Source organism: Callorhinus ursinus, unplaced genomic scaffold, assembly GCF_003265705.2.
Source record: "Callorhinus ursinus isolate GAN/ISIS: 27379988/994484 unplaced genomic scaffold, GSC_fseal_2.0 scaffold4, whole genome shotgun sequence".
Taxonomy (NCBI): Eukaryota; Metazoa; Chordata; class Mammalia; order Carnivora; family Otariidae; genus Callorhinus; species Callorhinus ursinus.
The window spans coordinates 70,882,701-70,896,645 of record NW_027397066.1 but is presented as its reverse complement, the minus strand read 5'-3'; the positions used below and the strand labels follow the sequence as shown (position 1 = coordinate 70,896,645).

Here is a 13,945-nt window from a genome sequence, read left to right as displayed (position 1 = left end):
TCAAGTCTCAACATCTGGTGCCTGTGAACAGGGCCTTATTTGGAAATAGGGTCTTTGCAGATGTAATTAAGTTAAGATTAATTAAGTCATACTGGATTTGGGTGAGCCTCAGGGCCAGTGACTGCTATCCTTATAGGAAAAGAGGACACACAGAGATTCGGAGGAGACACACAGGGAAGAAGGTCATGTGGCGATGGGTACACGGATTGATACAATGCCGCTCCAAGCCAAGGAATGCCGAGGACTCCTGAGAGCCGTTAGAAGCGAGGAAGAAGCAAGGAAGGATTCTCCCTCGAGCCTTAAGGGGCATGTGCCTGCTGGCACCTTGATTTCAGACAGTAGCCTCCAGAACTTTGAGAAAAGAAAGTGCTGTTGTCCGGAGCCACCCAGTTTGTGGTACTTTGTTATGACAGCCCTAGGAAACTACTACATAACTCTTACAACTGCACAGAGCCATCTGGTCGGTGTGGCTCCAACCTGATCTAACCCCTTCCATTTCAGTTGTCCCAGTTTCCTCAGCTGTTCCCTGTATCTTCTGTAGAGCTGCCTCGTGCTTTCCCCTCTCTCTTCTACCCTTCCCCTTTTTATCTAACTTTCCTTCTGCCCTTTTCATTCTCTTCTCCTCCTTTTTCCTAATACTTTTTTCAGTGGGCTATCCTATTTTTCCATTCTGATTAAAATCTATTTTCTGGTTTTCTATTTTCTTGTGGTTCCTCTTCTCTGGAGAAGGAATATACCTGCCCACACTATTGAACTCAGGTGTGGCCACATGACCTGCTTTGGTCAATGAAACGTGGTCAGAAGTGAGGTGTATCACACTGAGGCAAAAGTTTCAAAACCAAGCATATTTCTTTTCCTTCAGCCAAGGGGACTGGTTGGCCAGCCTGGATCCCAGAGTGAAGACAATGTATAGCACAATTACGGTAGACCTACAGTAGACATGTAGCACGAATGAAAAATAAACCTTTGTTGTAAGTCCCTCATGTGTGGGGGATATTTTTTATTACAGCTTAACCTGTCCTGATAATACAGGGTTTTTTTTTAAGATTTTATTTTTAAGTAGTCTGTCCATGCTACATAGAGCTCGAACTCACAGCCCAAAAGCCAAGAGTTGCTTGCTCCACCAACTGAGCCAGCCAGGCACCCCCTAGATACAGTATTTTATGTTCATTTCTTCCTCTTCTTCCTAACCTTCAATGGGAAAACCTTCCAGAGCTCCCTTTTATTTAACGAATAAAAGCCAAACTACTTAGACCGACATGTAAAATTCACCTCACCTTAACCGGTTTTTCTCCTTTTATTTATTTTTTTTTTTTGCTTTAAAGTTATTACTAGAAAAATAGCAGTGAATCACATTAGCCACATTATATTTAACAAAATATTATGTGCATATTTTGCTACTCTCTGACTTATTGTTTCTGTAAGTCAAGCCTCTGCTTAAGACCAGCTAGAGAGTATGACTAAGCCACCGAAGAGCCAGGCTAGGAAAGGATGGGTAGAGTAAAGTTCTGCAAGAACCCATGATCAGAAATTGACCCAGTGGGTTGGTGACCAAAACAGAGCTGAGAGATCTGAAATGGTTCAGGGCCAGAATATGATGGTGGTGCTGGGACGTGAGGGAGATTGCACATGTAGAAGTCAGTAGCTAAGCCAGAACTGATAAATGAGTGTGGGTCCCAGGAGTAAGACCCACAGGGAATTAAATATCAAGGTGTGAAGGATAATGGGGTGTTATAGACTGAATGGTGTCCCCACCAAAAATTCACATGTTGAAGCCCTAATACCTAATGTGACTGAATTTGGAGATAGAGCCTTTAAAGAGGTAATTTGAGTTAAATGAAGTCATACGTTTGGGGCTCTCATCTAATATGACTAGTGTTTTTTTATTTATTTTTTTTTTACTTTTTTTATTTATTTATTTTTTTAATTTTATTTATTTATTAGAGAGCGAGCGAGAGAGAAACAGCATGAGAGGGGAGAGAGTCAGAGGGAGAAACAGGCTCCCCACTGAGCTGGGAGCCCGATGCGGGACTCGATCCCGGGACTCCGGGATCATGACCTGAGCCGAAGGCAGTCGCTCAACCAACTGAGCCACCCAGGCGCCCCATGACTAGTGTTTTTTTTAAGAAAAGAGATACCAGGAATGTGTGAGCATAGAAAAAATCCATGTGAGGACACAGCAAGAAGACAGCCATCTACAGGCCAAAGAGAGAAGCCTCAGAAGAAACCAACCCAGCTAGCACCTTGATCTTGGACTTTTCAGCCTCCACAACTGTGAGAAAATAAATTTCTGTTAGGTGAGTGAGCCACTGTTATGATAGCCCTAGCAAACTAATACATGGCATAGCAAGGAGGAAGATCCTACAGGCCAAGTCCTGGACAAGATAATTACTGAAACTCTGCTTTCACTGCAACTTGCCTTCATCCACACCCACTTCCTACCTGGAGCTCTCCACTACCCCAAGGGAATCCTGCCCCTTCTGAAAACAAGTGTATGTCTTATGTCTTAGACTCCTACCAGGCAGGTATCTCGTATCACCTAGAGATTTGTGTTATATATAACAAAAAGGCATATTCAACGCCCGAGGATTGATTAATGTGTTCTCTGTGTTCACCTAAATCAGAGGTTCTTAACTTCATGGAACCCCTGAGTGAGGGGGTAATTCATAGGTGGACTTTAGGAGCCTGCCTACCTCTTTTTGTCAGATTCTTAAAAGGAATCCTAGCCCTCACGGGTTAAAAAAAATACTTCAACTTTGATACTGGCTTTTGTTAGACCCTTTTGATCAATGCTGATGTTATGTGGGTCAGTTCATATGCAGTAATGTAATAAGCACTTGATTTGTCAAAGTTCTCCAATCACATTTAAACACTGGGTAAATTTCTAAATCTGATCTCCAGCTCCATCTGTTAGGTGGGTATTATAGATTTATTGTCCTCAGCTTCATGAGCTGTAAACTGTTTTAGAAATGACAGCCTTATAAACAATAAGAGTTTGGATAGCTGCCCATGAACATTCCCAAAATAAAGCCATACTTAAAAGACATTGTAGATTCAAGGGTTTTTTTATTTAAAAAAGTAATAATCAGTTATCTAGTTATAAGAAATACAGAGGATCTTTTGAATCATGTTATAGATTCATAAGATCTAGAGAAAACACCTAATGTAACAGAGTCAAAATTCTCAAGCTTTGCCACCTATAAATGAACTCTGTAGCTACATAATTACCTTTAAGAGATAAATCACATATCTTCACTTAAGATATAAATCCAGTTACTTTAACCAAATTATTCCTATGTTCATGTAGATTTCTCTAAGAAATTTCACTTTGATCATTTCATAGAAATATAAAATATCAATTTTAGTATTAGAAAGAATATTTTTGTTGGTCAAGACTTTTTTCCATAGTCCTCCGGCTACAACTTTCTCTACATTCTCATTGGATTAATGTAATTACCTGAAATCAATCTCATCAAGCTATCTCAAATAAATGGGGAATGTGGTTAGAATATGAAGTCAACATTTCGGGTCCCAGAGAAAATTTCCATAGCCAAACCAGGCAAAATCTTCAGAAATGCTTGTTCTACATACCCCTCAATAGTACCACCATAGCCATGGCCCTCAGGAGCTGTCAGGAAAATGTTGCCTGTGTCTCCCACACTTCTCAGACCCAGATGTGCACAGAGGCAGAGGAGAAGCAAAGTCAAACACAGACCACTCCTTTGATCCTGCCTCTGAGGAGACAGCTCACACCCTAGACCTTGGCTAAGGAAAAACATCCTATTGTCTGAGGCAAAAGGACATCACGTCATTTCATCCTGTGCCTGGAAAGGCCGTTCAGAACAAGTAATCCTGATTGTAGAGACATGAGACAGTTCCCAGCTGCACCGTGACTTGTTTCAGTTCCTAGGCAAATTGCCCAGTTTCCTCTGCTCCCAAATTTTCCCAACTGCAAAACAGAGATAATTACTGTTACCTTTCCCTTGCGGTGTTCTGACAAATAAATAGGGCAAATGTTTCTAAAGTGGTTGGACACAATTGTCTAAGGACATACTTGCCTAGAACTATAGGTGGGGTTTTTGTTTATTTTTGTCGTTATTTTGCTTTTGGCCTGACTTTGGCGAAAGTGTAGAAAATCTGAATTAAATTATAACCATTCATCTGATGTTAGTGGAGCATTTATAGTGAACGAAGCCCTGTGCCAGGCAGAAGGAGCATATCCCTACCCTCACAGCTCACTCAGAAGGAGGCATTTGAGGTTGGGTAACACAAGCATAGCAGGCCAGGGTAGCTGGGTTGGAATCCTACTCTATAATTCACGAGCTGGAGACCCTGGAAAAATCACCCAGCTTTATTAAATCTTGGTTTCCTCATGCAAACCACAGTGGCTACTGGGGTGCAGGAGGTGTTCTGTGCACTTGCATTTACCTGAAACTCAGAACAACTGCCTGAGATAGAGATGATTATCATCCCTGGATTTGTATTCCCATCTTATAGATAAGGATACTGAAGCTTAGAGAGGTTACATAATTTGTGCCAGGCCATACAATTCGGAAATGAAGCCAGGACACAAACCCAAGCTGCGTGGCCTCAGAGCATGCAGATCTTACTGCTTATACAACACTACCCCCAAATGGGAACACAGTTTCGACTCGCCTCATATAGACTTGTGAGGATCAACTGAAATCATGCATAAAAAACTGTTAACACAGTGTCAGACACATAATAAATGTACAATAAAGGTAGAAGTAGCTGTAGAACAGATTAGACATATATATAAATAACCCGAATGCCAAGTCAAAAATAAATGCGTAGCACCAGTCTATTTCATGAGAAAACTTCTTCTCATAGACCAGTCATTATACAGGGGATTTTAGTAAGGAGTAGTGATAAAGGAATAATAGTCTATGAACTGCAACATCTCTCTCTTTTTTTTAAGATTTTATTTATTATTTATTTAACAGAGAGAGACACAGCAAGAGAGGGAACACAAGCAGGGGGAGTGGGAGAGGGAGAAGCAGGCTTCCCGCGGAGCAGGGAGCCCGACGTGGGGCTCAATCCCAGGACCCTGGGATCATGACCTGAGCCCAAGGCAGACGCTTAACGACTGAGCCACCCAGGTGCCCCTAACTGCAACATTTCTGAATCGGCATCCAAATGATCTATAATATGAATGAGTGATGCTTCATAGATACAGACGTTTCTGAAGGTCATTTAAAGAAAGTTGAAAGTATCTGAGTTACCCCGCTTCTATTAAAATTAAGACTGTATTCGTGAAAACGATTTCCAATTAAGCAATGTAAAAATGCGTCTGCTGCAATTATTCTTCTCCCCTTCCTTTAACCCCCCACCCCCCAATTTCCTTTAAGAAGAAACAACAGCGGAGTTTCTTTTCAAAGTCTTAAAATAAAAATCCCCAAAAAAGGGATCCTGCTTGCTTTTAGAGCTGTTTGAAAAAGGAAAAAAAATGCGTAAAGAGCCACGTGCTTCTGTTCTGGCCAAGTTATTAGCCTCTGAGAACAAGAGCTAGAGGAGAGGACTGTTAACCCCCTCATCTCGGGCAGAATGAGCTCGTTCCCTGTTGGCTTGCACTGCCTGGAAAGCTCGCGCCCTCAGAGAGGCCAGCCTGCCAGAGAACTGCAGGAATCTGCAACAAAAACGATGACAGCCTGAAATACACCCTGGTGCCAACCTCCACATTTGTCTGTCACCTCAGACCCTGACTAGTTGACAGAGCAGCAGAATTTCAACTCCAACAGACTCGAATGTGTTTCTGGGCAGAGAAGCAGAGCTAACAGGGGAAGAGATTTTTTAAAAGAGTATTGGCTATTTATCAAACTTTTATTTCCTGGCTGTGTGCAAAGAGGGGATTCAACTCCAATTTTGTATCAAGGCTCTGGGTCCAGTCACATCCCTGAAGGTAAATTTTAATAAGTTTACTGTCTCATCAAATTGCATTTGTTATACTAATTTGCATGATCTGATGAAGATGTCTAATATTTTTTTCCTGCTACAAAGCCATTTATTTACCAAAAAAAACAAAAACAAAACAAAAACCACAAAACTTTTGTGTGACTTAGAGAGAAGCTACTTAATAGGAAAGTCTAACTCTCGTATTCATGTTTCCTTTTCTTCTCCAAGATTAAACAGTAAGTAGTAATAAATGATGGTTTTTAATGTAGACCAAGAATATAAATGTAGAACTGTTGTTGGCCAGATTAACATTCAGATCTTGGTGAAGTCTGAATCTGGAAATGGGTTTTATAGAAATATTTTATTAAATATATTAAAGAAATCATAAGGGATGTAGTTTTTCTTTTAACTTTCAAATCAAAGCATTTTCCGTGTTTAAATTACCTGAAATTATTTCATCGCCACCATTGTCCTAGTCTGTACCTAACATCAAAGTAGAAATGGAACATTTTGCTTTTCCATGAACTGCTTTTCATGGAAAAGGTAGGAAAATGCCTATACTACTATAATCTTTGATTGTTTTTTAGTTGTTATGATTATTATTCCTTTCCTAACTCTGTTTTATACTTTTATGACTAATTGTCTCTTGTCTCCGTCTACCATTTTTTAAGATGCACACACATAAAATACTCTAATTCCTAATGATGTCTTATTTGGGGAGGGAAAGGGGTGAGAGGGGAACCAAAGAGCTAAAGAGATTATGGTAACTCCTCTAGTGTAAGGTACTATCATTTCTGGCTCTACTAAAATAAAAAACAATAATGCAAGTCATCCTCACTCATTCCTCCTAGGTATTAGAGGTCCCCCTGCAGGAGAAAACCAGGCTTTCAACTGCAGATTGATGCTGTTGATATTCTAACCAAGCGGTACTGCGGAAAGAGTATCTCTTTTGCACTGCCTTTAATCTGCAAAGAGGTTAAGTATGTCACCTTGGCATTGTATCTGAGCTTTCGTCTGGCCCACGGCCTAAGTACACTGACTAGAAATGTTCACTCAATCCCACTCAGCAGAAACCTTTTTTTTTTAAATTCTCCCCTTTCTCTTGGATACCAGCTTTTTTTCAGTTCAGAGCTTATTCACCTAAACTTTGATGGTAATGGCTATTGCTAACTATGATTATTTTTTAAAAAAAAGACACCCCTCTTAGGAAAGATTTTAAGTTTATGTTTCTGTTCATTCAACAAGATCTAGCAAAGCAAAGCGGTCTATTTCATCCACTTATCATCCAGTCAATTAACGCTACTTCCCACATTTTTGAAAACAATACGTACATGTTATTAATGACTGTTGTCCTTTTTTTCTTTTACGGGATTTCTGTACAGCCATTTAGCAATTACTAAGGCTTCCTTTCCAGGTCTTTTGGGATTCAATCCCCAGTCTTTCTCATGTGCAGCTCCACTTACCAACTACGTAAAAAGACAGTGATGATAGAAATGAAATGAATGGCGGTGTTTCTAGACAACGCCCGAGCATTATTCATTTCATTTCCTCTTGACAGCTTGTCATTTTTATTCCATTAATTTGTAACAGTACACGCATTGCTATTTAAGTTTAGCACAATGTCCAGAACATGTTAGGGATCTTTTGCCACCAAGAAGAACAAAAACAACTGCTGTTGAAAGACTTTGGGTGCCCTTTTCCGTCACATATCCTTCTGGAACAACCTTCAGTGAAGGAGAAGGGAGCCCCATAAATCCAGAAGAACTTCCCCGATAGGACTGGCAGTCCAGGAGATGCCCAGCTAAGCTGGGGTCTGGTTCATACAGGCCCGCAGGGCATCTTCCACCAAAGGCTCAGCTTGCAATGGTAGTACCAGCTGGGGCTAGCCTGGCTTTTGTCTTGGGCATCAAAAGATGGACAGAACTCTGGGGAACAGAATGTGTGGTCTTGACTGATTGTAGGGAAATGGTGTAATAAAGTGAGTAAGATCAGGGGCTCTGGAAACATACAGACCTGGTTTATATCTGGGCTTTACTAGGCTCTGTGACTTGGGGCAAATGACTCTTTGAGCCTCAGTCCCCTCACTTGTGGAAGTGAGGATCATAAAATTGGTTGCCACCTCAGAGATTTGTGGTGATATTAAGTCAAGAAAACAGCTAGGCCTGGTGCATATGAAGTAATCAATCAATCAATCAAGTAATCAATCAATCAGTTAATATGAAAACACTACCCTACCTGTAAGTCCCAACTAGAACTCTGTAAGAAGGGAATTTCCTATAGGTTTTCCCTCAAGGTCTCTTAGTTTACCCATCTATTAAGCAAGTAGTGGTAATAATACCCACAAATGCAGTTGTTGTAGGAATTAAATGAGATTTTTTTAAATACCAAGAATAGCACCTGGCAGAGGGGCATGCCATGAGAAAGTGTTTGGTTATGCACTGGAAATTATTTTTCTGCTAACGAAATTGGGGATCAAGAAGGAAATATTCTTTGAATTGTCTTTTTTTACCCAAAGAAATGGAAAAATAAGTCTGATTCTACTGTATTCCCCTGGGGGGGTGGGGGGAGTGGTTCAACATGACCTGTTGATTACCGTCAGTCTTTTACTCCTTTATCAATTAGTTGCTTCTTAATGGCCAAGTCAAATGAAACCAAGGGGAGTTTTCTGTTGCAGATTGCCATTAAGAGAGAGAGACGAAATGCTGCTTTGCAGCCAGTTCTGTTTTATTGGCCTAGTTGGACAGCGAAGAAGGCCCCCAACATTTCTCCTTTCTTACCTTTTCTAAAGGGAAGAATAGGAGTTGTGACTTGCTCTGGGGGTGTTTTTTTTCCTTTCTAACTGAAATTCAAATGAAAGGGTTTGGGTTTTGTTTTTTGTTTTTTTTTAAACCTCTCGCCTACACTCCTCGCATTGAAACATCCACTGCTTTTTCTGGCCACATGTAGCAGGAGGCCCCCCACCCCCCCCCGGTCGTCATAGCAATGAAAGGGCATAGAGAGACTGGAGTTTCATGACCCACTCTGTGAAGTAACTCTTAGTCGGCTCTAGAATCCTTCTTTAGAAATGAAGTCTCCAGCCCCGGCTTGCTTCCTTCCTCTTATGCAACCAACTTATGTACACCCATTGTAGTAGCTAAATGTTTCCTTTAGAGATTCAATGAATAGGTGCTAAGAGAATGAACAAGAAAGCTACTAAAACAGTGACCAGTTTCCTCTGGAGTGCAGGGGGAAAACACCTGGGAAGGCAAAAGAAAAAAGATAGAAATAACCTCCCTTCATAGCACATACTGCACAGCCTGGAATAAATCCATTTTCCAAGTTCCCACTGGCTACTCCCATCTTCCCGATGCACCACAGTAGAGTGGTTATCCAGGGGGATCCTGGGGCAGGCTGCCTGGGCTCACATCCTGGCACTCTCTAGTCTTTTATCTTATCCACTCCTTGCCTCTGTCTTCTCATCTGTAAAACAGAGATGATAAGAGTCATAAAACTGTTGTGGGAATTTAATGAGATAGTGTCTGTAAGGCTCTTATTCCAATGTCTGACCAGTGGTCAAGGTTGACTATTCGGCTTGCCAGGCCTCAGTTTCCCCTACTTGTTAAATGAGGATAACAGCTAATTCATAAGATTGTTGTAGGATCAACTGAAACAATGGGTGAAAGTGCTCAGTAAGTAGTAGTTCTTTTAATACTTTTCATCAGTATGTCTAACTGATGGGAATAGCTTCTTTTAAAACTTGGAATTTCCCAATGAGTAAACTGTAATGAATACAGGCCTCAGAATTATCATCGTATAAATGTGAACCCTTGAATGTCTGAAGAGAAAAAAAAAAGAAAAGAAAAGGGTTTTTTTTACATTTATAAAGAATAAAGAAAATTATCATCTTGATTAACAATAGAGTAAAAAAGGTTACTAAAATCTTATCTTTCATTAAGATGCTTTATATTAAAATTTCTGTTTTAGTTTCTCCAGTGTTGTCCATGCCATGCAATTATGAAAATAAGTAATCTTATGTCTCAGACAACTCAAGTATTCAGTGTTCTGTGTCATGAGAAATGCCAGAGGTGCTGCAGGACTGAGTACGGAGAGGGGCTGTGCTCTGGTGGCTCTCACTGTGTAGTTAGGGAGACTGTCCTTCAACAAATCATCACATTAATAAAAAGTGCTTATGCCCAAACACAAGGTGACCTCAAATACAAAGCCATCTTTATTTTTCTAATGAAAAGATCCTCAGCCAAAGTCTTTGGCCAACCTAAATGCACAAATGGATAGTATATTGTAATGTATACTTAGGATGCCTAAGATCTACTCACTGAATCCACTCTGTAATTTTCTAATACAGACTAGTGCATCATCAGTCCTCTGAAGGTTGTTTATAACACACTTCTGAAAAATCTACCAATGCTGCCAATTGGATCCCCATGCATAAATTCTCTTTCTACGGTAATGATCTCTATGTATTAATTACTTTATTGCTTTTCCCAGCCCTCTTTCAAGTGATATAGGAAAGATGTTAGGGTTCAAAGCCGACGGCCAAGAAAGGATTCTCGAGGCGTCTTCGTTGCAAAAAGGCGGTTTTATGAAAGCACAGGGACAGGGCCCTTGGCAGAAAGAGCTGCAGTGGGCTCATGACGAGTGGCTGCTTCTGTACTTTGAGGCTGGGAGGGGGTTAGGGACAGTGCAAGCCTCCCAGGTATTTTGAAAACAAGGTTTCCAGGACCTTGAGGGGGCCAGCTATTGTTAGGAAAAGGTCATTTATTCTTACTGTTTCGTAAAAGCAAAGTCTCAGTCGTGAGTCCCTTCAGGTGTATATCGGTGGGTCCCGTGCTTGGGGGATGATTGCCAACAGGTGTCTTGGCGGGTAGAGATAAAGGAAGTTTCCAAAGGAATTTTTGCGTGTTCAAGTAGACTTACAGGATCCTGGGGGGTCGGGCTAAGATCGCCTTTTGCCCTTAGCAAAGTATTAACCTCTAGGCAGCTGAGTCCCTAGAGGAGTGTCAGTCTGCCTGTTTCAGGGACTTGTCAATGGGCTGTAGGTAGTAAGGAAATTTAATTTCTCTTTTGCCTTTGTTCCCCACATCAGAAGGACTTATTTGAGACCACTTGAGTCTATAAAGTGTGGTTTTCTAAAACTGCAGTTCCAACACTTGCAATAATGAAATCATACCTCAAGAATAATTACCACATCTGCTTGAAATATCTTTATCTCCTTTTTTATTGTCAAGATGACCGCCTTAAGCATGACAAAAATGAGCATTGCTTGAGATCATTTCAGGCTGTTTTCCTGAAATGGCACTTTGTTGTTCAAAATGAAGTCATTGAGACAGTGGTCTTTAATGTGAGAGATCTCGGAAGCACTAAAATATAAGGCAAGTCCCTCCTTTTCATAGCATAATTCTGGGGGGTGAAAAATTCACAGTATATTTGAATATGTAGTATATATAATTATATGCTGAAATAAGTGTTAAAAGGACAAAGCACCTTCGTTCTAAGAAAGTATGTAAGGAGCCTGACCCCTGCGGAAAGTCAGTGACGGCTTTCCCTGATCTGAAGCTAAATCGGTTTTACTCTCTGGTGTCTCTGTGTGTGCTTGTGTGCGTGCGTGCGTGTGTGTGTGTGTGTGTGTGTGTGTGTGTGTGTGTGTTGGGTGGTGGTAGTTGGGGTGAATGGGAGCTGGCAAGAGAATTCTGAATGTGACACCTTGTGCAAAGACCCTGTAGCAAGTGGGATCATGGGCTATTTGAGGAACAGAGAGAAGGCCAGCTCCTGGGAGAGCAAAGAGCAGAGCAACAGGAGATGCAAATCCTAAGCAACTCTCTCCATGATGCCCTTTTGCCTGAGCACTAAGTGTTTTTATCCTCTGCTTGATTCATATTTAATGTGTATCTTTACCGTCTCTGTCAAATTCTGGTTAGACTCAATGCCCCAACTGGCATTAACCATGTTTATCTCTTAGTCGGCCCCACGTGGTAGTAGGTTGGGTTAGAAAAAATGACAGCCAGTTGAAGGTCAGAGCTCCAGAAAATCTGTATCATTCACAGAGCTAGGACACCTTGATGTAGATGGTAACTCAGGAGAGAACTCAAAATAGAAGAGCATCTTTTTTGTAATCCTTCAGATAACCCTAATGTCAAGCTACAGAGCTCTCCCAAGAGACTCATTAATACCTTAAAAGCCCTGAAGCATCAGTGTTAACTCTGGATCAGGTGACCATATGCGGATGTCAGCTGAAATGACTGAAGGGTGACTGAAGGGTTTCCTCTCTAATAACAAAGCCTTTGGCTATCTTGTAAAGACAGGGTGAAGGAAAATGGTCTGTTTCAGTTTGATTATGAAAATCCTAGGATAATCATTTTGTTTACTACATTTCCCTGAAAGGAAAATTTTCCATAGTTATAATAATTACTAAAAATAGCAGCCTACAGTCTTCCTCTGACATAAATGAATTCAGCAGAAGATCTACCTGGCCTTATTTAGAAGCATGGATATACATGGTCTAAGAAACAATACGCCAGTAGTAAGAAGAAAAATAAAATAAGGAACACAGTCAAAGCAAACCTCTTTTTTCTAGGATATATGGGGTGTCTTTCTCAGTTTGTTGGACTTTAGACAAGGTAAGATGAACAGATCAATAGTCATAATCTGCCCTGAAAACCAAAAATGTTAAAGGAAGGTTTGTTTAGTTTCCTTGGCCTAGAAGGGAGGGGGAGAACTTTTAAGTTTGGCTGAAGCTGCCTGCGAAGGAGCCTCTAGGGGGAGAGAGGGCAGCTCAGCTGCCTGCGGAACTCCAGGCAACATGAGGGAAATTCACTTCAAACAATAACTGCCAGCACTAAAATTTCCAAGGAGTTATTTACATGGCCACTAGAAGAGACAGAAAAGAATGGACTCCAAGCCTGTTCCTTCCTTAGAGGAATGGATACCTGTTTACACTAGTGCAGTGGTCAGCCAGCTTGTTATTGCTTAAGAGAAAAGAAAAGGTAGATAAAAAGAGAGAAGAGGTGTATAGTGACACAAGGAGTGCCCAGTGGAGAGAGATGGTTAGAATAGGTAGATTTAAGCAGCAAGAGAACATGCAGAACTTCAAAAACACGATTTACCTTTTTAAGTTTAAATTTAAATTAGTACTTCAAATGAAACAAGTGAACGAATGTCCTACAAAACTACAGAAACTGAAAAGAAATCAGATACAAAAGTCTACTGTGACCCAATCTTATTCTAATTTAAACTTCCTAGAATATATCCTAGAAACTGAAATGCAACCAATCACAAATAAGAACTCATAATGAATTAGAGTACCCAAAATATATTCTGGTAGTTTGTGTAAGTTCACTCCTAAATCTAGCTGGAGAATGACATTCTAGGGATTGCCAAACTTTAGGCTCCCTTCCCTTCTCTAAGAGATAGAAATTTCTGGACATCAGGAGATAGACCAAGAGTCAGAGGGTTCCACTCAGAAATATTCCCTACCAAAGCAGCATCCAAGCCATATTTAGCTATCACATGCACTGCTTTCCACCCTCCATCTAAAGGACAGGACACTGGTCCTAGAGGCCAGAGCTGACATAGCTCCATCAGTCAGGGGTGGCTGACACACGCATGGCCTATTTTTCCTGTGCCTTTAGTCCAGTCCCTTTGGGCTCAGCTGGGCTACTTTCCCAGCTAGAGGAAAGGATATCCAGGCCCTTTTCCTTGTTTTTCCAGAGACAGAACTTGTAGACCTGCTGAGAAATCTAATTACAACCTCCTTTCATGCTAAAATCCAATTACAACCTCTCCTAGGGTGAAAGCCAATCTTTTTGATACAAAAGGAAGCCAAACAAAGAGGCTTCAAGCAGAGGGTGTGCCTGTGTTCTGTCTGCCTTCCCTTAGGCAACTATTCAGAAAGGTTGCAGTGACTTTCTCTTGCCTTGAGTACGAATGGCGGTCATAATCTATTACGACTCCCGTCCTCATAAGAAGGAAAAACATTTTTATATCGATGCTGGAGTTTCTGGGGATTTTCTCAAGCATCCATTTGCAAAGCAAATTT

The 13,945-nt window shown here is 40.9% G+C and overlaps 1 protein-coding gene across 7 annotated transcripts in view; it reads left to right on the top strand.

The window, feature by feature from the left end:
* Nucleotides 1–5,535: 5,535 nt before the first annotated feature.
* The window catches only part of SPARCL1 (SPARC like 1), a 53,270-nt gene continuing 44,860 nt past the window's right edge, over nt 5,536–13,945 (top strand). For 2 of the 7 annotated variants that reach the window (XM_073891927.1, XM_025873402.2), the window contains exon 1: nt 5,536–5,920. The gene's annotated coding sequence lies outside the window, so the exon portion shown is untranslated. Of the gene's footprint in view, nt 5,921–6,764; nt 6,894–11,138; nt 11,283–13,945 lie in introns of all 7 variants that reach the window. The other 5 variants (XM_073891928.1, XM_025873399.2, XM_073891926.1 and 2 more) reach the window with 4 other exon arrangements.